This window comes from Phyllobates terribilis, unplaced genomic scaffold, assembly GCF_046119375.1.
Source record: "Phyllobates terribilis strain yellow unplaced genomic scaffold, ASM4611937v1 Scaffold_8__6_contigs__length_399053987, whole genome shotgun sequence".
NCBI lineage: Eukaryota > Metazoa > Chordata > Amphibia > Anura > Dendrobatidae > Phyllobates > Phyllobates terribilis.
Window position 1 is genome coordinate 96,038,316 of NW_027362768.1, and position 24,894 is coordinate 96,063,209.

General features: G+C 44.5%; 1 protein-coding gene across 1 annotated transcript in view; it reads left to right on the forward strand.

The window, feature by feature from the left end:
• The first annotated feature begins 696 nt into the window (after positions 1 to 696).
• LOC141156780 (calcium-activated chloride channel regulator 1-like) overlaps positions 697 to 24,894 on the forward strand; it is a 67,454-nt gene continuing 43,256 nt past the window's right edge. The window contains exon 1 of the mRNA XM_073643158.1: positions 697 to 842. The gene's annotated coding sequence lies outside the window, so the exon portion shown is untranslated. The remainder of the gene's footprint in view (positions 843 to 24,894) is intronic.

Below are 24,894 nucleotides of genomic sequence, written 5' to 3' on the forward strand. Positions count from 1 at the left end.
CTGCCCCCAGATACACCACTGCTCTGCATTCTTGAAGCCCAAGTTCACATAAGCATATACAAAAATGTTCCAATTTTGAGCCAGAAAAAAAAGTATATTTTGTATCCATATTGTTCTTATGCCATGAGTATATCTGCTTTTTACATCCGTTTACAATCCACATGACATTCATTTTTTACACATCAGCAGATAATAACATTTAGCGGACCAAATACAGTTTCCTATCCATTATTTGCAATGTATCCATAAAAATCTGATGCTATATTGTTGATCCGTAAGGGATCTGATTTTTTTTTTTTTTACGCACCCATAAACTTCAATAGGCGAGTCTCATCCAAAATACAAGAGACTCGGGCATGCTAAAAACAAATTGCCCGTTCACATTTGGTCTGTGTGCGAAAACATCTGAACAGCCCAATTGAATAACATTGGTTGTAGTTCCTAGTGCTGTCTATGTGAGGTCAGTTTTTAGCAGGGGCAGCACTTAGAAAGAAAATAGGGTCCCGTGAATGTAGCCTCAGACTGACAGTGCATGCTGGGTGTTGTAAACTATACAAGTAATATTTGTGTATGTATGAGTCAATTGAAATGAACGGACTCAAATATTCAACGGGAAGCGATGTCGATCTTACAGGAGTGCAAAGGTATTTTGTGTAAGTACAGATTATCTTTTCAGTAGAAGTTGTCTAAAAGTCCACAGGGAGTTGCCCTCACCCCACAGACAGGATGAAGATACAGAAAGGGGAGTGTGCTGCAGGAATGCTGCCTATATATCTGCCTTCTTGTAAGTAGCTGTCAGTTCATGACCAGGAGCTGCTAAGTCCTCTACACTGAAACCTCAGGTGAGTGACTGAAAGAGAAAACAGATGGTATTACTTTAGGATCACTCCTGCAATTCGGCTTTTAAACAACTTTATACTTTTGGTAACAAGTTCTTCAAACTTTTTGTCTTTATACTTCTTGCGTCTAATACAAATTCAGCAGCTTCTGTAGTGTTCAGAACTGCCAACGTTATACGCAGGAACTTTACAAATGTATCATTATTACTATTATTTATTATTTTATTATTATAGGTGAGTACAATGTGGGCATAGAGTTCAGTAGTTTCTAAACAAAGAATCTATTCTACTCTAGTTTCACTCAGGCATATATACACACGTCTTACAACCAATTTTAAGGGAAGCCACTGTATGTACGTATGTATATATATATATATATATATATATATATATATATATATATATATATATATATATGTGTGTGGTGGGCAAAGTGTCTGCTTTTGCCAAAGATTTTAGATACAGGGCTTAGTCTGCATTAAAAATCTTTGAAGAAGAATGACCTTGCTATGACGCTTTTTTAAGAAAAACTCCATATGGATCTATTGATTGAATAGCATTTTCTTATTATCATATTTGCCAACTATGTCTGAACGTCTTAAAGGCTCCTGGATAAAGAGAGCTATCGTGGACTCGTAGAAGTGTTGGCTAATTTGCCTGTCTCTGATGACTAGAGATGAGCGTTGTTCTACTCGAACTGTTCGCCAATCTCAAATTCGAGCTGTTTTGGGCGGTGTTCGAGCCGTTCGGCGAACACGAACAATTTGAGAAAAATTCGGCTGTTCGAGGTTATGTTCGATAACTGTTCGTGCACCAAAATCATAACTGGATTTTTTCTCAGTAATGATGAAAATTAATGTTAATACGCAGTTTGAGTGTACAGCGGGGCGGGGGGAGGGGCAGGGGATGGATCTCTGCAGGAACAATGAAGATCTCCATTTTTTTTTCTCTTTCCCGCATTTGCAGTGGGGAGGTGCAATCTGTCAGCCTATCAGCAGCGCACACACGGAGCGAAGTGCTTTTTTTCACACAAGCAAGGGCATGTGTGATTGGCAGTGTATGTCACATGTCCTTGCCCTATAAGACCAAGCCATTTTCCCCGTCGCCACCATTTTCTCACTGCTGCAGCTGCGTGTTAGACGGCACCGCTGTTGCTGTGTGCGCTATACCTTGTTAATTTCAAGCCAATTTTCGCACAAATATACAGATAGCTTGGGAGTAGGGAATAGTTGTGATTGCAGTCCTTTTAAGGACTAGGTTACAGCATTTCCTACGACTTTTATCAGGGAGGTCTGTGCTCTTAAATAGATAGGTTGTGGGAGTAAAGACTAATTGTAATTGGAGTCCTTTTCAGGACTAGGTTACATGAGTTCCTATCAGTTTTTGCCAGGCAGGTCTGTGCCAGTGCTGTGCAAGTTTTTTTCACAGCATTTGGCTGAATCTAGCAAAGCTAATCCTTTTTGGCCTATTGCAGAGTGTGTTAGTCAGTGGAGTAGCCTATCTGTGTTGCAAGATATACCACCTGTGTATAGAATACCAATTTTTTTACTGCACCTAGTGAAGTAAAATCTTTTGGGCATAGCATCATTCTATTAGTCCATCTATACTGACCTCCATCAGGTTGCAAACTGAATATAATTTTTTTCTGCATCTAGCTCTGAAAAAATATTTGGCCTTCTAGCAGTGTGTGGGACTTGTTCTATTAGTCCATCTATACTGACCTCCATCAGGTTGCAAACTGAATATATTTTTTTCTGCATCTACCTCTGAAAAAATATTGGGCTTCTAGCTGTGTGTGGGTCTTGTTCTATTAATCCATCTATACTGACCTCCATCAGGTTGCAAACTGAATATAATTTTTTTCTGCATCTAGCTCTGAAAAAATATTGGGCTTCTAGCTGTGTGTGGGACTTGTTGTATTAGTCCATCTATACTGACCTCCATCAGGTTGCAAACTGAATATATTTTTTTCTGCATCTACCTCTGAAAAAATATTGGGCTTCTAGCTGTGTGTGGGTCTTGTTCTATTAATCCATCTATACTGACCTCCATCAGGTTGCAAACTGAATATAATTTTTTTCTGCATCTAGCTCTGAAAAAATATTTGGCCTTCTAGTAGTGTGTCGGACTTTCTCTATTAGTCCATCTATACTGACCTCCATCAGGTTGCAAATTAAAAATAATTTTTATCTGCATCTACAGTACCTCTGAAAAAATATTTGGGCTTCTAGCTGTGTGTGGGACTTGTTGTATTAGTCCATCTATACTGACCTCCATCAGGTTGCAAACTGAATATATTTTTTTCTGCATCTACCTCTGAAAAAATATTGGGCTTCTAGCTGTGTGTGGGACTTGTTGTATTAGTCCATCTATACTGACCTCCATCAGGTTGCAAACTGAATATATTTTTTTCTGCATCTACCTCTGAAAAAATATTGGGCTTCTAGCTGTGTGTGGGTCTTGTTCTATTAATCCATCTATACTGACCTCCATCAGGTTGCAAACTGAATATAATTTTTTTCTGCATCTAGCTCTGAAAAAATATTGGGCTTCTAGCTGTGTGTGGGTCTTGTTCTATTAATCCATCTATACTGACCTCCATCAGGTTGCAAACTGAATATAATTTTTTTCTGCATCTAGCTCTGAAAAAATATTTGGCCTTCTAGCAGTGTGTGGGACTTGTTCTATTAGTCCACCTATACTGACCTCCATCAGGTTGCAAACTGAATATATTTTTTTCTGCATCTACCTCTGAAAAAATATTGGGCTTCTAGCTGTGTGTGGGACTTGTTGTATTAGTCCATCTATACTGACCTCCATCAGGTTGCAAACTGAATATATTTTTTTCTGCATCTACCTCTGAAAAAATATTGGGCTTCTAGCTGTGTGTGGGACTTGTTGTATTAGTCCATCTATACTGACCTCCATCAGGTTGCAAATTGAATATAATTTTTTTCTGCATCTAACCCAGCCAATAGTTTTGGCCTAATACCACAGTTTGGCCACTCAGCTCTGCTCGGTTACCATCCATTGTTTTTTTGTGCAAACAACTCCAGAGTTGTGAATTAGTTAACCACCAAAATGAGTGGAAAAAGGCCTGCTGCTGGTGGAAAGGGGAATAGGCGTGTTGGGAAGGGGAAAAAAGGTTGTGTCCGTGGGGTAGGTGTTAAAGCAACAGTAACATCTGCAGAAGAAAGACCATCTTCCAGCCAAACTAAAATGTCTACTTCTTTTAGCGGACAATGTGATAAGATCCCTTTCTTACGGCCACGCCAATCGCTACAAATTCCAGATGAGGCACAAAAACAGCAGGTGCTTCAATGGATATCAAGTGCTCCTTTAAGTGGGCTCTCCTCCACATCAACTTCAACATCACAAATACTCCAGTCCTCAAAGGTGTCACCCAAATCGCACTTGCTTCCTCACAGCTCCCAAATCTCCAGCTGCCCGTCTGAGTATGAGGTAGAACAGATGGTTGAGTCTGCAGAGCTGTTTACTCATACTATAGCCTGGGAATCAGAGGTCGACTCCAGCGCTTCTGTGAATCCAGACGAGGAAATGATCTGCACTGATGCCCAGAATCTTTATGAGTCGGATCCAGGACCAGACGCAGAAGGTTCTGACCATAATGTAGACCCTCATTCCCAAACTGTAACTCCTGTTGGTGGAGACAATGAGGAAGACGATGATAAGACTCAAATACCTGATTGGAGCGACAACTTTAGTTTTTTGTCAGGGCAGGAACAGGTTGGCTCTGAGGACGACGGGTGTGATAACACACAGGGTGATGATGATGAGGTTGGAGATCCCACTTACTGTCAACCCACAGTCAGCCAAGAGATGAGGTCAGCAGAGGAGGTGGAGGAAGATGCTAGTGACGACGAGGTCAGGTTGCGCCTTCCTGGACAGAGACGTAGTACTGGAAGCACATCAACAACTGCATCCTCAAACACAACTCTGCCTCTCACCACAAGTCGTGGTGGCTCTTCAGGTCGCATGGGTGCTAAGCCTTGCATAGCCTGGGCATTTTTTCAGATCGATAAAGATGACCCAACTCGTGTTATCTGTAACATTTGTCAGCAAAAGCTAAGTAGAGGCCAAAAAATACATAGTTTGAGTACTTCATGCATGAACCGGCACATGGACATGAAGCATAAGTTGCAGTGGGAAGCTCAGTGTGCTACAATGCGGCCTAGCCGGCCGGGCCAACCACCGTCTGCCATATCTTGTGCATCCGCGGCCTCTTCATCCTCTGTGACTGGGGGGACAGCAGTCACACCTGTTTTGGGGCGCAGACCTGCCACCTCTTTACCCGCAACAGCCAGCGTGATTGGCAGGTCATCGTTTTCTTTGGAGGTGGGAACACCAGCTGGTGTTGAGCGCTGTCCGACATCGATAGCACCACCTTTGGATCAAGGCAACCTAACATGTCCGCCTGCATCTTCCTCACAGACCGGCAGTTTGCCGGGGACACCCTTATCAACCCTGTCTAAGCACAATAGCCAGCCCTCGGTCCCTCAGATGTGGACAAGTAAAAGACCATTTCCTCCTAGCCATGAGAAAGCTAAGAGGTTGAATTTCACCATCTGCAAGCTCTTGGCTACAGAAATGCTGCCTTTCCGCCTGGTGGACACAGAGGATTTTCGAGACCTTATGTCCGTCGCAGTGCCCCAGTACCAGATGCCCAGTCGGCACTACTTCTCAAAGAAAGGTGTGCCTGCGCTCCACCAGCATGTCGCACACAACATCACCGCTTCTTTGAGAAACTCTGTGTGTGACAGGGTGCATTTCACCACAGACACTTGGACGAGTAGGCATGGACAGAGGCGTTACATGTCGCTGACTGGGCACTGGGTAACTATGGTGACAGCAGGACAAGGGGCTGCTGTCCAAGTCTTGCCGTCCCCACGAGTTGTGCGTCAATCCTCTTTATGTCAAAGTTCCTCCACTGCTTCTGCCTCCTCAACCTCCTCTCGGTCTTCCACCTGCACCCAAAGCCTGTCTGGTCATGCCACAAGCTTTCTAACTGCGCAGAAGGGATCCTGCACACCTCCTTACTATGCTGGCAGTAGGGCTCAACGTCATCAGGCGGTTTTTACATTGAAATGTCTGGGAAATGTGAGTCACACAGCTGAGGAGTTGTGGTCAGCTCTGGAGAACCAATTTCATGAATGGTTGTCTCCACTGGACCTGAAACCAGGGAAGGCCGTGTGCGACAATGCTGCAAACCTGGGTGCGGCCCTTCGCCGGGGCAATGTCACACACGTGCCTTGTATGGCTCACGTGTTGAACCTGGTTGTCCAGCAATTTTTAGCCCACTATCCCAGACTAGATGGCCTTCTGCAGAGGGCACGGTCGCTGTGTGCTCACTTCCGCCGTTCGCATCCCGCAGCTCAGCGACTTACATCTCTACAGAAGTCGTTGGGCCTGCCACTTCACCGGCTAAAATGCGATTTGCCTACCCGGTGGAATTCAACTCTGCACATGTTGCAGCGACTGTGGCAGCACCGACAAGCCCTGGTGCAATACGTTCTGACGTATAGCCTGGGCCAACGAGATTCAGAGGTGGGGCAAATCACGCTGGAGGAGTGGTCTCAGATCAGGGACCTATGCACCCTTCTGCACAGTTTTGAAATGGCGACGAAGATGTTTAGTGCTGACGATGCCATTATCAGCATGACTATTCCGGTGATTTACATGCTGGAGCACATGTTAAACAGAATTCGGAGTCAGGTGGTGGCACAAGAGGAGGTGGAGGAAGTAGAGGAGGAGGAGTTGTATGCGGAAGGGCTAACATCTGCAAGGTCCAGACGGTCGGCAGCACCAAGGCGGCAGGCATGTGAGGGTGGGGGAGATGATTTTACCAGGGCGCATGGTAGCAGCCAAACTAGTGAGGAAGGTGCAGGAGCCCAGGAAGAAGTGGAGGACGAACTGATGGAAGACTCATCAGATGAGGGAGACCTTGATCACATTTCTGTTGTGCGAGGTTGGGGGGAGAGGACAGAGGAAGGAAGCATGATTGTTACCTCGCCACCAACACAACAGGGACTTGGTGCTCCTGGATGCGCAACACACATGAGTGCCTTCTTGCTGCACTACCTGCAACATGACCCTCGAATTGTGAGAATTAGAAATAATCCTGACTACTGGGTTGCCACACTGTTAGATCCCCGGTACAAAAGTAAATTTGCAGAAATTATTCCTGCCATAGAAAGGGATGCACGCATGCAGGAGTATCAGCAGAGACTGTTGCAGAATCTTACATGTGCTTTTCCACAAAATACCAGTGGTGCACGTAGTGAATCTCACAGTTCCAACTTGCCAACCGTGGGACCGTCAAGTGTTCAGCACTCAAACCGTAACAGAACCACAGTATCTGCTGGTAACATCAATTTTGCGGAATCATTTCACCACTTTTTTAGCCCATCCTTTGCAAGGCCACAGGAGACAAGAAGTCTGACACATAGTCAACGCCTAGAGACGATGGTACAGGAGTATCTCCAAGTAAACATTGAAGCCACGACTGTGTCACTGGACCCTTGCTCTTTTTGGGCTTCCAATCTGGATAAATGGCCGGAGCTAGCCACTTACGCCTTGGAGATCATGTCATGCCCCGCAGCCAGCGTTCTGTCTGAACGTGTGTTCAGCGCTGCTGGTGGTGTGCTGATAGATAAGCGCACGTGGCTCTCCACTGATAATGTAGACAGACTCACGTTCATAAAGATGAACAAATCATGGATCCGAAACGACTTTTCTACCCCTGTGTCATCCTGGGGAGAGTAAAAGCTTGATGATTGGTTAAAATCACCCTACCAACCGTTTTAAGCTTTCAAATTACTTATCATGTTTATCTGTATCTTGGCTGGAAAATAATTTGGGCTTTGTAGCAGTGTGCAGCACTGATCCTATTAGGCCATCTATACTAAAGCTTCACCAGATTTAAAATTAAAAATAATTTTTAGCTGCATCTAGCCCGGAAAATAATTTTGGGGCTCCGAGATGCGCAAGACACATAAGTGCCTTCTTTCTGCACTACCTGCAGCATGACCCTCATATTGTCAGAATTCGAAGTAATCATGACTACTGGGTTGCCACACTCTTAGATCCCCCAAACTTTTCGATCAACCTTTTCATTTTAATAAAGACCAAAAAAATGGTCATTTTTGAAATTATAAGCATTAGCAGGTTGTTAGAAACTGAAATCAAACAGTTTTCAACTCAAAACTTTATTCTAGGTGATGTTACATTTTCACATAGGACCCCTTGTTCGAAAGGAGCTTCTGAACTCTCTCGTCCATTGAATTTGTCAGGTTTTGGATGGTTTCTGCTTCAATTGTTTTGCATGAGGACAGAATACCCTCCCAGAGCTGTTGCTTAGATGTGAACTGCCTCCCGCCATCATAGACACTCCTTTTAATGATGCTCCAAAGGTTCTGAATGGGGTAGAGGTCAGGGGAGCATGGGGGTCACACCATAAGTTTGTCCCCTTTTATGCCCATATCAGCCAGAGATGCAGATGTTTTATGTGCAGCATGAGATGGTGCATTATCATGCAGAAAAATGATCTTGCTGTGAAATACACGGTTCTTCTTCTTGAACCATGGCAGGAAGTGCTGTTTGAGAAAATCCACATACATTATGGAGTTCATCTTTAGCGCCTTCAGGGATCCTAAAGGGGCCGACAATCTCTCTCCCCATGGTTCCAGCCCAAAACATTACTCCACCTCCTCCTTGTTGGCGCTGTAGCCGTGTTTGCGTGGGGTGTCCATCAACCAGCCATCCTCCACTCCATCCATCTGGACCATCGAGCGCTGCACGGCACTCATCCGTGAACAAAACTGTTTTGAAATCAGTCTTCATGTAATGTTTGGCCCACTGGAGCCGTTTCTGCTTGTGTGAAGTGGATAGAGGAGGTCGACAGGATGGCGTATGCACAGCTGCAAACCTTTGAAGGACCCTGCATCTTGTTGTTCGGGGGACGTTGGAGGCACAAGCAGTTTCAAAAACTTGTCTGCTGCTATGACAAGGCTTTTTGGCCGCTGCTCTTTCAACCTGACATAATTGCCTGTAGGAAAGAGTCCTCAATTTGCCCTTATCAGCACGCACACGTGTGTACTGTGAATCAGCTACATACTTCTTGATTGCCAAGACACTTCATCCTGATCATCGCACAATGTTGATTGTAGTCATGCCTTGACCTAAACACTCCACAATTTGTTGCTTCTCAGCAGCCGACACATCCTTTTTTCTTTCCCATTTTGGCAGAAAATGTAAGCTGCTTAATAATGTGAGAGAGCCTTCTTAAGTAGTCTTGCCTTTCATTGGACACACCTGCCAAACTAATTAGCACAGGTGTCTGCAATTGCTTACAGTGATATAAAGAGTAGTGTTGAGCCACCCCCGTAGTGTTCGGGTTCGGTTCGGTTCGTCGAACACCGGGATGTTCGAGGAACTGTTCGTCGAACTGTTCGTCGAACACCTTAGAACACCGTCGAACACCGTTAAAACCAATGGCAAGCAAACAAAAACACATAGAAACACATAGAAAACACCTGCAAAGGTGTCCAAAAGCTGACAAACTGCTCAGAAGACACTCTCTTTAAAAAAGCCGGCCGGCAAATTCAGCAGCGGCATACACCGGTACCCGACAATTTAGACAAGAAGGAATAGAGCATCACACATAGATTAGATAGATAGAAACATGTCAGTCACACATATAAGAAGCACAGTGACAGTGTTGGTTACTGCACTTGTCATTTAGTGTAAAGGATTTATTAAAAAAAATATTAGTGTTTTCATGCACCGTCTCTTTAAAAAAGCCGGCCGGCAATTCAGCATCTGTACCCGACAATTTAGAACAGAAAGAATAGAGCTTCACACATAGATTAGATAGATAGAAATATGTCAGTCACATATATAATAAGTACAGTGATAGTGTTGCTTACTGTACTTGTCATTTAGTGTAAAGGATTTATTTAAAAAAATAATAGTGTTTTCATGCACTGTCTCTTTAAAAAAGCCGGCCGGCAATTCAGCAGCGGTACCCGACAATTTAGAACAGAAAGATAGAGCATCACACATAGATTAGATAGATAGAAACATGTCAGTCACATATATATGAAGTACAGTGATAGTGTTGGTTACTGTACTTGTCATTTAGTATTAAAATAAAGGATTTATTATTAAAAAAATTGGCGTGGGGTTCCCCTTAATTTTAGGCTCTAGCGGCGGTTAAGCAGACGGCTGGGGCAGATGTTTGAAGCCTGGGAAGGGGGTAATACCCACGGAGCTTCCCAGGCTACTAATATCAGCCTCCAGCTGAATACATAGCCTTTACTAGCTATTAAAATGGGGGACCCCCCAAAAAAAATGACGTGGGGTCCCCCCTAATTTAATAGCTAGCAAAGGCTAGGCAGACAGCTGGGGGCTGATATTAATAGCCCAGGAAGGGAGCCATGAATATTGGCCCCCTCCCAGGCTAGAAACACCAGCCGTCAGCCGCCCCAGAAATGGCGCATTCATAGGATGCGCCAATTCTGGCACTTAGCCTCGCTCTTCCACGCTGCCCTGGTGCGGTGGCAGGGGGTAATAGGGTTGGGGTTGATGTCAGCTTATAATGCCAGCTGACATCAAGCCCAGGTTAGTAATGGAGAGGCGTCTATAAGACACCCCCATTACTAACCCCATAGTCAAAGTTAAAAAAAACACAAACACCCAGAATAAAGTCCTTTAATTGAAATAAAGACACAATCCTTTATTGTTCTAAATTAAACCATACTTACCATCACGCCCATTCCAGCTGAAGCCAACGATCTCCTGCAATAAAAGAAAAATAATAAAGCAACCTCATCCTTACCTTTCCATGGTTCCCACGACAGCTTCAGCTCTGCTACATCGAGATGACAGGCTGGACCGCAGCAGAACGCTGCCATCCAGCCTGTCATCCCGCAGACACTGAGAAGCGCAGGCTTGCTTGCGCTGCTCAGCGTCTCTCTGTGACGACATCCAGATGAGCCGAGTTCATGTCCAATGAACTCGGCTCACCTCATGCACGTCACTGACAGCGTGGGAAAATTCTCCTGCACTCAGCGCTTCAGCGGGAGAATTCTCACGCTGAAGCGCTGAGTGCAGGAGAATTTTCCCACGCTGTCAGTGACGTGCATGAGGTGAGCCGAGTTCATTGGATATGAACTCGGCTCATCTGGATGTCGTCACAGAGAGACGCTGAGCAGCGCAAGTAAGCCTGCGCTTCTCAGTGTCTGCGGGATGAGAGGCTGGATGGCAGCGTTCTGCTGCGGTCCAGCCTGTCATCTCGATGTAGCAGAGCTGAAGCTGTCGTGGGAACCATGGAAAGGTAAGGATGAGGTTGCTTTATTATTTTTCTTTTATTGCAGGAGATCGTTGGCTTCAGCTGGAATGGGCGTGACGGTAAGTATGGTTTAATTTAGAACAATAAAGGATTGTGTCTTTATTTCAATTAAAGGACTTTATTCTGGGTGTTTGTGTTTTTTTTAACTTTGACTATGGGGTTAGTAATGGGGGTGTCTTATAGACGCCTCTCCATTACTAACCTGGGCTTGATGTCAGCTGGCATTATAAGCTGACATCAACCCCAACCCTATTACCCCCTGCCACCGCACCAGGGCAGCGTGGAAGAGCGAGGCTAAGTGCCAGAATTGGCGCATCCTATGAATGCGCCATTTCTGGGGCGGCTGACGGCTGGTGTTTCTAGCCTGGGAGGGGGCCAATATTCATGGCTCCCTTCCTGGGCTATTAATATCAGCCCCCAGCTGTCTGCCTAGCCTTTGCTAGCTATTAAATTAGGGGGGACCCCACGTCATTTTTTTGGGGGGGTCCCCCATTTTAATAGCTAGTAAAGGCTATGTATTCAGCTGGGGGCTGATATTAGTAGCCTGGGAAGCTCCGTGGGTATTACCCCCTTCCCAGGCTTCAAACATCTGCCCCAGCCGTCTGCTTAACCTCCGCTAGAGCCTAAAATTAAGGGGAACCCCACGCCAATTTTTTTAATAATAAATCCTTTATTTTAATACTAAATGACAAGTACAGTAACCAACACTATCACTGTACTTCATATATATGTGACTGACATGTTTCTATCTATCTAATCTATGTGTGAAGCTCTATTCTGTCTGTTATAAATTGTCGGGTACAGATGCTGAATTGCCGGCCGGCTTTTTTAAAGAGACGGTGCATGAAAACACTATTATTTTTTTTGATAAATCCTTTACGCTAAATGACAAGTACAGTAAGCAACACTGTCACTGTACTTCGTATATATGTGGCTGACATGTTTCTATCTATCTAATCTATGTATGATGCTCTATTCTGTCTGTTATAAATTGTCGGGTACCGCTGCTGAATTGCCGGCCGGCTTTTTTAAAGAGACGGTGCATGAAAACACTATTATTTTTTTTGATAAATCCTTTACGCTAAATGACAAGTACAGTAAGCAACACTATCACTGTACTTCGTATATATGTGGCTGACATGTTTATATCTATCTAATCTATGTGTGAAGCTCTATTCTGTCTGTTATAAATTGTCGGGTACAGATGCTGAATTGCCGGCCGGCTTTTTTAAAGAGACAGTGCATGAAAACACTATTATTTTTTTTGATAAATCCTTTACGCTAAATGACAAGTACAGTAAGCAACACTGTCACTGTACTTCGTATATATGTGGCTGACATGTTTCTATCTATCTAATCTATGTATGATGCTCTATTCTGTCTGTTATAAATTGTCGGGTACCGCTGCTGAATTGCCGGCCGGCTTTTTTAAAGAGACGGTGCATGAAAACACTGTTATTTTTTTTGATAAATCCTTTACGCTAAATGACAAGTACAGTAAGCAGCACTTTCACTGTACTTCGTATATATGTGGCTGACATGTTTATATCTATCTAATCTATGTGTGAAGCTCTATTCTTTCGGTTCTAAATTGTCGGGTACCGGTGTATGCCGCTGCTGAATTGCCGGCTTTTCATGTTTCACTGTTGGCACTGTTCCCATCGATTTGGGCAATCACTGTAATGCCACAACCACCATGGCTGTGGCATTACAGTGAGTGGCAGACAATCCCTGCATGATTGGTGCTCTAAATAGCGCCAGACATGCAGGACACGCTTTTGGTGCACGAACAGTTATCGAACATAACCTCGAACAGCCGAATTTTTTGCAAATCGTTCGGGTTCGTCGAACAACTCGAACACCGCCCAAAACAGCTCGAATTTGAGATTGGCGAACAGTTCTAGTCGAACACCGCTCATCTCTAATAAAGAGCCCTGACACACATCACCATCAATGAGTTTAACTGACAAACAAACAAATTCTTCCCTTATCACTCCTAAACACTTTTTGCATAATAATTTGGAACGCAGTGTACATGTGCTTTTCCACAAAACACCAGCGGTTCACGTAGTGAATCTTACAGTTCTAACTTGCCAACCGTGGTCTGTATGGAGTTGTTCAATAAAGGGCCCAAAATTAAGATAACATAGATGGGAGACGTCTCTATGAATAGGAATTCCGAAGTATTTGATACCCTGTGAGGGCCAGGCAAAGGGAAAGTTGGACTGGATGGAATCCTATATGGATTTGGGGAGGGAGACATCGAGGGCCTCAGACTTCGCTGCATTGATTTTAAAATTTGACCATGTAACAAAGTGATCTATTTCAGCCATAACAGCATGGATGGATATATGTGATTGAGTGATATATACTAGGACATCATCAGCAAATAGAGAGCACTTGTACTCGGTGCCTCCCACCTCAATCCACCTAATATTGGGGTTATGGCGAATTGATGAGAGCAGGTGCTCCGTCACTAGGATGTATAAGAGAGGGGACAGAGGACATCCCTGCCTTGTCCCATTGGTGATTGTGAAAGGTGATGAAAATGTTCTGACGCGCCCCCTGGGCCTTGGGACACCCGGAGCCGGACCCTTTTTGGTGGATGCTGGTGGTTGTAGTCTTCGTGGCGGCGACCCGGTTCCGTGGCTCAGGGCGGTCAAACCAGTGGCGGAACTATTTATGTGGTTTTGATGTTTAAATGTCCGACTACCCCACCCGTGGATTGCGGTCAGAGTGAACCGCTGCTACAGGGCAGACCGCTGAGGCTGGTGTTGTGGGTGCAGCAGAGCGTAGCATAACTCCCCACGGGAGGAGTATAGCCTCAGGGCAGTGTATGCGGAGGATGGGGGTGATGGTGCAGGGCAGCAGCAGTAACGACACGGAGTCAGTGATGCAGTCCAGGGCCTTTACTCACAGTTCTTATTATTCAGACCACGTCTGCAGGTAACGGCTGCCCACGTCGTACTGTGCTCACCAGGTGAGGGGCTCAGACAACTCCCAGATAACTTTGTAGCACTTCACAGGACCCCCTTTGTGTGTCCTTTGTCTGGCCTTTCTTACCAACACTTCTGTCCGGCTGCCTCGGGCCTCCTCTTGGTAAACTTGGCGCCAGTTTCCCTGACCCTATGTGGTGCCTTCCTAGCGGGTGTAGCAAGGGGCTGCGCCACATAAAATGTCAGAGCCTCCGGTTTCTAGCTGAGGGTCGTTTCCTGCCTCCACTAGTTCGGGGACCGGTCTCCCCCTTTGGCCTGACCCCTCCACGCAGGTGGATTCGGGCGTGCGGTGGCGACTTGCCTGTCCGCACCCCTGGGATCCCTTCATTCCTCGTTCCTGGAGCCTTCTCCGCTCCTCTTCCTTCCTTCTCCCTCTTCCAGGCCTGGGCCTCTGTTACTAGGCCCGCCTCCGGAGCATAGCTCATGCAGAGCCCCTGCTCCCTGCCACTTCTGCTCAGACTTCTCTGCACTGAACTAAGATGGTGCCCACCTTTTATACTCCCTTCTCAATGCACCCAGGAACTGCTTCCTCCCTGCTCCTGCACTACAGGGTTCCCCTTCCTCAGTGTTCCCTCCCCCCACTCCAGCCAGGGACAGGGACTGTCGTGCCCATCTCAGGGGCATATTGGTCGCCCTGCCCCACGGCAATGTGGTGTAATGCATGCAGGTGTCGGGTCCTGATCCACACTCCATCCTTACCTGAGAGTGAGATATCACACCTCTGGGTGAGGTGCAATACGTCTGTAGCAACCGAGCCCTCAGGGTGCTACAGTTCCATTTATCTTCAGCCTAGGTGACGTATTGCGATACAGGGCCGTGATTTTGGCTATAAAAGGGTCCCCTAGACCCCTACCCCAAGCTTTTTAAGAGAATCATATATGGCGTGCCAGGAGACTCTATGGAATGCTTTCTCAGCATCCAACAAGAGTATCTAATTACAAATTTTTAACTGCATCTAGCCCAGGAAATACTTTGTGCCTAGTAGCAGTGTCTGCTAGTCAGCGGATTATCCCGGCTGTTAAGCAAGCTACACCACCTGTAGTTTAGACACTTAATTTTTTCAAAGGAAATGATTCGGGACCATGGGATACTTAGTGAAGAGCATCAGGAGGCACCCCAAGGCATAGGGGCTGGGACTGGCAGTAGGATGCCTTGCGGTGGACAGCCGAGCTCGATCCTTATAAAAGCTTTTTAACTGCAGCAGCTTTAGTGGACGCTACTGGAGCTGGAATTACGCGGCTGCTGGCATGAGACTTGCCCTCCAATAGATCCTTGTAAATGGATTTAAAGTGTATTCATTCAAATTAGAGAGACAATTTAAATTAAAAAGCTTAGAGCTGCCTCCACCACAGGGGGGCTCGCTCGACCCACCAGCGGACAGGCACCAGTATTGGGAGAGGGGGGCTGGCCGTCAGGGTTCATCGCGGCTCTGGCACAAACCCGGCGACACGGAGGTGGCACGGGCAGGAGCGGACTGGCCGTGTCGGCTTCTCACTTTTTGGATTTTAGAAGGGCATGACATGCCTATATCTGTGTCTCCCCCTCCTTTTACTCCTCCACCTCTTTTCTTTTCGCATGACTATATGTACTTGTCACTTTTCCATGTGTTAGTTGTGTCTTCTGAGCAGTTTGTCAGCTTTTGGACACCTTTGAAGGTGTTTTCTATGTGTTTCTATGTGTTTTTGTTTGCCTGCCATTGTTTTTAACGGTGTTCGAAGGTGTTCGACGAACAGTTCGACGAACAGTTCGGCGAACACACGGGTGTTCGACCAACCGAACCGAACTCGAACACTACGGGGGTGGCTCAACACTACTGATGACACCTCTCGTTAAGCAGCTCTTCCAGAAGGTTTCTTGCGCTCGATGCCGGGATGCCTCATCATCCGAGAAAGCTGCGTTCTCCAAACGTACATTCAGGGGATGAGAATAGGGCTGTGGAAGTTTTATTCAGGATGCAGTACCTGATAGAGAGAATGGTTGTGGAAACAGCTTTCAATAGCGCACCAGTTAACGTGCCTCCAAAATAGACACCTATCAAGTTGGCAGATATGACCATTATCTCTTTATTTACAAATAGTTGTTTTCTGATAATTACGTTTTATGTCTGTTTTACAAATATCTGTACCTGACACACACTGTAGAAAATGTCATTATATATGATTTTGTAATTCTTGAACTTTAAAGAGAAACTATCACTAGAGTTTTGCTACCTAATTTAAGAGCAGCATAATGTAGAGACAGAAACCCTGATTCCAGTGATGTGTTCTTTACTGTGCTGCTTGCTGTAGTTTTTATAAAATCAGTACATCATCACTAGAGGACTAATAAACCTGCTGCCAGGTAGTCCAACCATGCCCCCACTATTGATTGCAATTTTCTGCCTATGCACTGTGTAAACAGAAAGTTGCCAATCAGTGGTGTGGTTGGAATTATGAAGAGCTCAGCATTCACTGTTTTCTCTGCTGCAGATCTAGCAGTTATCTGAACACTTAGCTCTGTATAATTCTATCCATACCACTGATTGTCAGCTTTCTGTGTACACTGTGCATAGGCAGAAAGCTGTAATCAGTGGTGGAGACATGCTTGGACTACCTGGCAGCAGGTTTATTAGTCCTACAATGATGATCTCATGCTGATAAAACAAGAATGTTATAAAATCTACAGCAAGCAGCCCGGTAAGTGACACATCGCTGGAGTCAGGGTCTCTGTCTCTACATGATGCTGCTCTCAGATAAGGTAGCAAAGACCTGCTGACAGTTTCCCTTAAAAAAAAAATACATCATCAGGGTCAGTTATTGGGATGCTGAGACTGATAACAGAGAATACCAGCTTGTACCTTAGTAGCTTTTTGGCAGCAATAAATCCTACTCTACACAAAGCAAAAAATGTCAGAAAAACTGCAAAACAATCACAGAATATAACAGATCGTTTAAATTAATTCTAAATCTGCAGATCTCCTTTGTGCCTAATCCACGGATACATCTCGGATTCTGAATGTTTTGGGTCATTTATCATTTTGGACAGTAAAACAAAACCCCCTTATGTCCCTGCTTTGATAGAGAGCGGAATTTCCCACCACTGAGTCATGTGACCCTCTCTACTTTCTCTTTCGGAGTGCGACTGTGTTTTCAAGCCCCCTTGTCTTTTCTTGAACTGCAGCTCAGATTCCAGGCAGCATAGCAGTAAAATCCAAATTCATCCTACTAGGAAAGTTTACTGAAACTGAAGGATGGAAATGACTTAAAAGTCACATTTGTAAGTGCATTTATTACTATTACTAGCAAAATACCCACGGCTTTGCTTGCGGAAAATGATATGTTAAATTGTTGGTTCTGCTTGCTAAGGTGAAATTTTCACTTTCACCCTGGAGTTGACATCTTCAGCGTTTAAAATTTGTTTTTTCAACTCTTCTTTTTTCTTAGTTTGATGTTAAAAGTTGTTTATTTTTACAAATTTGTCGTAACAGTGGTGCGAACTATAACTACTATTTGATTGAATTTTCATTAAATATTCAAATTTACTCTCCTTTCACAAACACATAAAAAATTAGGAGGGGGACACCATAGTGCAACCCTTCATCCCCATCCCCCCAGTGTAACCTATCAGTGGTTAACGAATAAAGGAGTAAGATTGATTTACAGATACACAGCTGTCTATTGTAGTGCTTTTTGGTAAACAACATTTTACTTTCAGGTGTATATATGAAAAGATTTTTGGGGTTACCCACCCTAGAGCAAGCAACGTAGAGTTGACCATGTGAAAAACACAGGCTCTCCAAATTAATGCCGTCTACTTTAACCCCTTACTTACCGGGGACGTATTAGTACGCATATTTGCGTACCCTCCGTTCAGTGAGGGCTGCTGCGCTGAGCCCTCACTGAACGGAGCACATGTCAGCTGATTCTTACAGCTGACAGGTGCCCGCAACAGCCGCGGGTGGAATCGCGATCCACCCGCGGCTGTTAACCAGTTAAATGCTGCTGTCAATCTCCGACAGCAGCATTTAACGCGCGCTTCCGGGTAGCGCGTCATAAGCCCCGCCCACCGGCGACCCCGTCACGTGATCGCGGGTCGCCGATGGGCGTGCATGACAACCCAGGGTCTGCAGCAGACGCCTGTGGTTGTCATGATCTTGTCGCTATGAGCGCCACCTAGTGGTCGGCGCTCATAGCACAGGACCATTTCTGCTGCATGCAGGGGACCTGCTCGTCCCCTGTATGTAGCAGAGGCGATCGGATAGTTGCTGCTTCTAGTCTCCTATGGAGACAATAGAAGCATGCAAAAAGTAAAAAAAAAAAGTTTTTAAAAATATAAAAAAAAATAAAAAAATATAAAAGTTTAAATCACCCCCCTTTCGCCCCATTCAAAATAAAATATATATAAAAAAAAAAACCACATACACATATTTGGTATCGCCGCGTTCAGAATCGCCCGATCTATCAATATAAAAAAAAAATTATTCCGATCGGTAAACGGCGTAGCGAGAAAAAAATTCTAAACGCCAGAATTACGTTTTTTGGTCGCCGCAAAATTGCAATAAAATGCAATAACGGGCGATCAAAACATCGGATCTACCCCAAATGTTATCAATAAAAACGTCAGCCTGGCACGCAAAAAATAAGCCATCAACCAGCCCCACATCACGAAAAATGGAGACGCTACGGGTCTTAGAAAATGGCGCTATTTTTTTATTTTTTTTTTTACCAAATTTTGGAATTTTTTTTCACCACTTAAATATAAAAGAACCTATACATGTTTGGTGTCTATGAACTCGTAATGACCTGTAGAATAAGAAGGACAGGTCAGTTTTAGCATTCAGTGAACATGGTAAAAAAAATAAATAAAAAACAACTGTGGTATTGCACTTTTTTTGCAATTTTACCGCACTTGGAATTTTTTTCCCGTTTTCCCGTACAGGATATGATAAAACTAGTAATGGCGTTGAAAAGTACAACTCGTCCCGCAAAAAATAAGCCCTCACATGGCCATATTGACCAAAAAATAAAAACGCTATGGCTCTGGGAACAAGGGGAGCAAAAACGAAAATGCAAAAACGAAAAATGCTCCGGGGCTTAAGGGGTTAAGTGATTGACCTTGCACTTTTTTTGTCTCCGGTATAGTTTCACAACTTCAATCAGCTTGCATCTGTTCGTCTCCAAAAAAGTAAATTTGTAAAAATGTTGGGTCTTCATTTTCTACAGGAAGCATCAAACCTATTTTGTGATATATTTGGCACTGGACTTTAAAAGTTGGCATAAATCCTGCCTCCTCGAGTCCAGCTGGAAAGATGAATTGTATCTCCTAATACTTGGCAGAAAATGCTTTGACTTACGAGCTGTTTCCGACACGAATGCAAGAAGTGGTTAGGGAGGTATAATTAAAAAGTGGCAAAATTATTTTGCCCATTGAGCAGTAAGTACCAGGTGATTCCAAGTTAAAAATTTTTGTTATGACTTTCAGATGTGACCTATAATCCTGAACTGAGTCGTAGTGAAACGCTTCCAAACTCAAGTCAGCCTGCCTACGTCTTTGCATAAGTTGCATGTGTCATATGCGGTCATTTTTACGACGTTCATTCTTTTGTTCAGATGTTTCAGCTTCCCTTGATTCAGCCTGTCTCATCCATTTCTCCTGAAGACAATGTTCCCAGTGTTCAGATGTTTCAGCTTCCCTTGATTCAACCTGTCTCATCCATTTCTCCTGAAGACAATGTTCCCAGTGTTCAGATGTTTCAGCTTCCCTTGATTCAGCCTGTCCCATCCATTTCTCCTGAAGACAATGTTCCCAGTGTTCAGATGTTTCAGCTTCCCTTGATTCAACCTGTCTCATCCATTTCTCCTGAAGACAATGTTCCCAGTGTTCAGATGTTTCAGCTTCCCTTGATTCAGCCTGTCTCATCCATTTCTCCTGAAGACAATGTTCCCAGTGTTCATGTTATGTTCTGCTACCAGAGCTAAGGAAAGAGAGGAGATCTGTCCCTACGATAAAACTCAGCTTAATCCCTACGATGTAACAGGGGACCTGATCCTGCGATCAGACCTGCTAAAGTCCTAAGCTAGTCTGTACGGAGACCTATAGATGTGGGGAAGGAATCCCTACAAGTACTAAGGACTGGGAGGAATATGGGACACCTCCTAACAGAAATAGTAGCAGACAGACGAACAAACAAAATATATAGAACATAGAGGTCAGTAGACCAAGCAAACTAACAGAGCAAGACACAGAGCACAGGCTAGCTAGAAAGTAGATATACAATGAAGTCCAGCAAAGCCAGAAGGGCGGAGCAGGATTAAATAGGCCAACAAGGTCATGTGACCAGCAAAGGAAAAAAAACCTAAGAGCAAGGTTCTAACAGTACCCCCCCTTCTAAGAGGATCCTCCGGATCCCCTAGGACCAGGCTTATCAGGAAATCTCCTGTGAAATGCTCTGATAAGTCTGGACGCGGAAACATCATCCGACCTCACCCAAGAGTTATCCTCGGGACCGAAACCTTTCCAGGCCACAAGATACTGCAAACTACCTCTATACCGTCTAGAGTTAAGGATGCGAGAAATTTCATATTCCCCGTCCTCCACCACCGGAGGAACAGAGGCAGAGGCGTCACAATCCGATACAACAGCTTTTTTCAACAGAGAGACATGAAATACCGGATTAATTCTCCAGGAGGTAGGAACCTCCAACCTAACAGCAGATTGGTTGACAACCTGAAGCACCTTAAAGGGCCCTACAAACTTGGGACCCAATTTCTTTGAAGGAATCCTCAACCGCAGATTCCTAGAGGACAACCAAACCATGTCACCAACAGCGAACAAAACCTCCTGTCGTTTCCTATCAAAGTAGTCTTTAGATTTTCTGTTGGCCTCCTGAAGATTACCACGCACATCCGTCCAAACTCTCTCCAAATCACCGGAAAAATTCTCCTCCTCAGGCACGGCAGATCCCAACTTGGAGAACGACCCAAACGACGGATGTCTCCCAGAACAACAAAAAAAAGGCGAACAACCAGCAGAAGAAGATGTATGATTGTTCAGAGCAAATTCAGCAAGTGGCAGAAACTCAGACCACCCCTCTTGATTGTCTGCCACAAAACAACGCAAGAACTGCTCAACATCCTGGTTTTTCCTTTCTGTCTGGCCATTAGATTCAGGATGATATCCGGACGAGAACGACAAATGAACTCCCAACCTATAACAAAAGGCACGCCAAAAACGAGCCACGAACTGAGGACCCCTATCAGAAAGAATGTCAGTAGGAACGCCATGAAGTCTGACAATTTCCTTGACAAAGGCCTTAGCGAGAGTTTTAGCGCAGGGCAGTTTGACGAAAGGAACCAAGTGACACATCTTGCTAAAACGGTCCACGACCACCCAGATGACAGTAAAACCCTCAGAGGGGGGAAGGTCAGTTATAAAGTCCATAGCCAAATGTGTCCAAGGAGCACTGGGAACCTCCAAAGGACAAAGCAACCCCGCAGCAGGAGTATGTGAGGACTTAGATCTAGCACATATAGTACATTGACGCACCCACTTAATGACTTCCTTCTGCCATCCAGGCCACCAAAAACTGCGACCCACCAGTCTCTTGGTCTCAGAGATTCCGGGATGACCTGCCAACCGAGATTCGTGACACTCAACAAACAAATCTCTCCTAAAGGTCCCAGGCACAAACAACCTCCCATGAGGAGTGTTAGAAGGGGCATTCTCCTGTGCCAGAAGGGGGGGTACTGTTAGAACCTTGCTCTTAGTTTTTTTTTTTTCTTCATACGAAGCTCACAGCCTTTAATCAAATGACCAGATTTTCCGCAATAGAAACACAAGCCTTCAGAAAATCGACGGTCTTTTTCTTGAGAGCGAGGTGCCACCGATCCAATCTCCATCGGTTCACCATTGTTAGTACACACATTCTCATAACCAGAAACTGACATAGCAGAGGATTTGCTCTCATTAACCCTTGCACGCAGTCTTCTATCCACCCGTATAGCTAATTGCATAGCCTGTTGCAAATCTTCAGGTGTAGGATAAGCAATTAGCAGGTCTTTAACCCTTTCACTGAGCCCAGCAAGAAATAGACTTTTCAGAGCAGAATCGTTCCACCCTGTTTGAGTAGACCAAGCAAACTAACAGAGCAAGACACAGAGCACAGGCTAGCTAGAAAGTAGATATACAATGAAGTCCAGCAAAGCCAGAAGGGCGGAGCAGGATTAAATAGGCCAACAAGGTCATGTGACCAGCAAAGGAAAAAAAACCTAAGAGCAAGGTTCTAACAGTTCAGATGTTTCAGCTTCCCTTGATTCAGCCTGTTCATCTGTTTCTCCTGAAGACAATGTTCCCAATGTTCAGATGTTTCAGCTTCCCTTGATTCAGCCTGTCATCCGTTTCTCCTGAAGACAATGTTCCCAGTGTTCAGATGTTTCAGCTTCCCTTGATTCAGCCTGTCTCATCCATTTCTCCTGAAAACAATGTTCCCAGTGTTCAGATGTTTCAGCTTCCCTTGATTCAGCCTGTCTCATCCATTTCTCCTGAAGACAATGTTCCCAGTGTTCAGATGTTTCAGCTTCCCTTGATTCAGCCTGTCATCCATTTCTCCTGAAGACAATGTTCTCAGTGTTCAGATGTTTCAGCTTCCCTTGATTCAGCCTGTCTCATCCATTTCTCCTGAAGACAATGTTCCCAGTGTTCAGATGTTTCAGCTTCCCTTGATTCAGCCTGTCATCCGTTTCTCCTGAAGACAATGTTCCCAGTGTTCAGATGTTTCAGCTTCCCTTGATTCAGCCTGTCATCCATTTCTCCTGAAGACAATGTTCCCAGTGTTCAGATGTTTCAGCTGTCTTTGATTCAGCCTGTCTCATCCATTTCCTTTCAATCTGGGCTCGCGTTGTTCACTCGTCTCAGCTGTTTGAGACTGTTTTGCTTTCTTAGCTTTTGGATTAGCTTACCCAATAGTTTTTTGGGCGGCATTTTAAAAAACAGTCGTTAGTAGTATGACCCTTAGTAATCACCTCACACGGATCAGAGATCTAATAGGCGAATCTACATATATAAAGCAGAAAATGTGACTTCCTCAGTCAGACTGCTTTAGTTGCCAATAACAACCAATCAGAGCTCAGCTTTCACTTTACTTCAGCAGCTTCAGTGCTGAAAGCTGCATTCTGGTTGCTATAGGCAACCAGAACGATCTTACTGTGAGACAATTATCATAAATGAGGCTCCAGTCACTTTTGCAACAACCGTTGCTATAATTAAAGACTTTGGAGCGACTTATCAGGTTGCCCCATCTTAGCGACTATATGGTTGCTGCCCCTTTAAGAGTGACTCTTTGAGTGTTGTAACTTTAATTCTTTAATGCCATTTGGGAAAAAGCTGGTTTTGCATTTAACATACCGACATCAATTTTATCCTTTATTTCTATATAGAGCCTAAATTTGGGGGTCCATATCATATGATGGGAGGGAGATTTTGAGTTTTAATGTTCGCAGTATTTTTAGTCTGGTAATTGGGTAAAAATTGGGTAAAAAATGTGGCTTTGTATTCAATGGGCTGCCACACACAGATTTTCTGCTTTATACATCTAGATTTATGGTGATCGCTAGAATTATTATCTATATCACACAGAGGTAGCTGGGAATGCTTTAAGCATTTTGGACTGACACTAATGATTTCACTGTATCAGGCACTGTAATATGATTATTGCACTTCGATATATCATTTTTCAGCATTTTTGTGGTGGTTTTGTAGTCAAAAATAATTATTTTAAAAAATTATTACTTTAAAAGGAGTGTACAAGATAAGTGAAAAGCTGCCAATGGGCAGCAATACTGTTACAAATATGAAATAATATATACTCACTTTCCTTTAAAGAGGTTACTTTTTTCTTTTTTTTTACTGTGGGCCTAAGGTCTAACAGGCAGGTAGTTGCTACCTACCGGCCTGTTATGCTCAGCACCCATCTCTGCTGGCACAAAGCAGTCAAAGAGCGCTCCTGCCGGGGATTCAGTGGCTTCCGCTGATATCATGTCAACAGAGCAGTGACTTCTCTTCCACTCTATGTTGATGGTGCGTCACTGCTGACATCATGCTGATTGACAACCAGCTCCCCGCTGCCTAACTGCGGGAAGCTGACTGTCAATGAGCATGATGTGAGCAGTGATGCCCAATCAACAGAGCAGCCCAGATGAAGAAGAACTGTGCTATTGGCAGGAGCGGTCAGTGACCGCACTGTGTCAGAGCCGAGCACAGCAGGCAGGTAGCTGCCTCTGATAGCAAGTTAGTTTTTAAGCACATAGTAAATAAACATGGAAAACCTTTTTAAGTACTACGTACCCAATGCTCCCCATTGCGGACGACAGTCGTATATCCTGCATGACCTCTACATCTAATCACTGGTCACATTGGTATATGGCAAGAGACCATTAAAGACAGTGATTGGCTGGAGACGTTACGTGCGATATATGATGATCAGGGACCACTAGAAAAGGGTGAATATATTATTTCATAATTTTAGCAGTATTGATGCCTATGGGCTGCTCTTGTACAAAAAAAGTAAGAGGTTGGAAAAACATGTCATATTCTAGAGCACTGTTCCTGTGGCAGAGTATAGTTGTTTTCAGCTGTACGATATATAGGAATATGGAGTATCTATAGGTCAGTAATACTGATGCGTAGCAGCTCAAATTTTCATCAGGGATCTGTG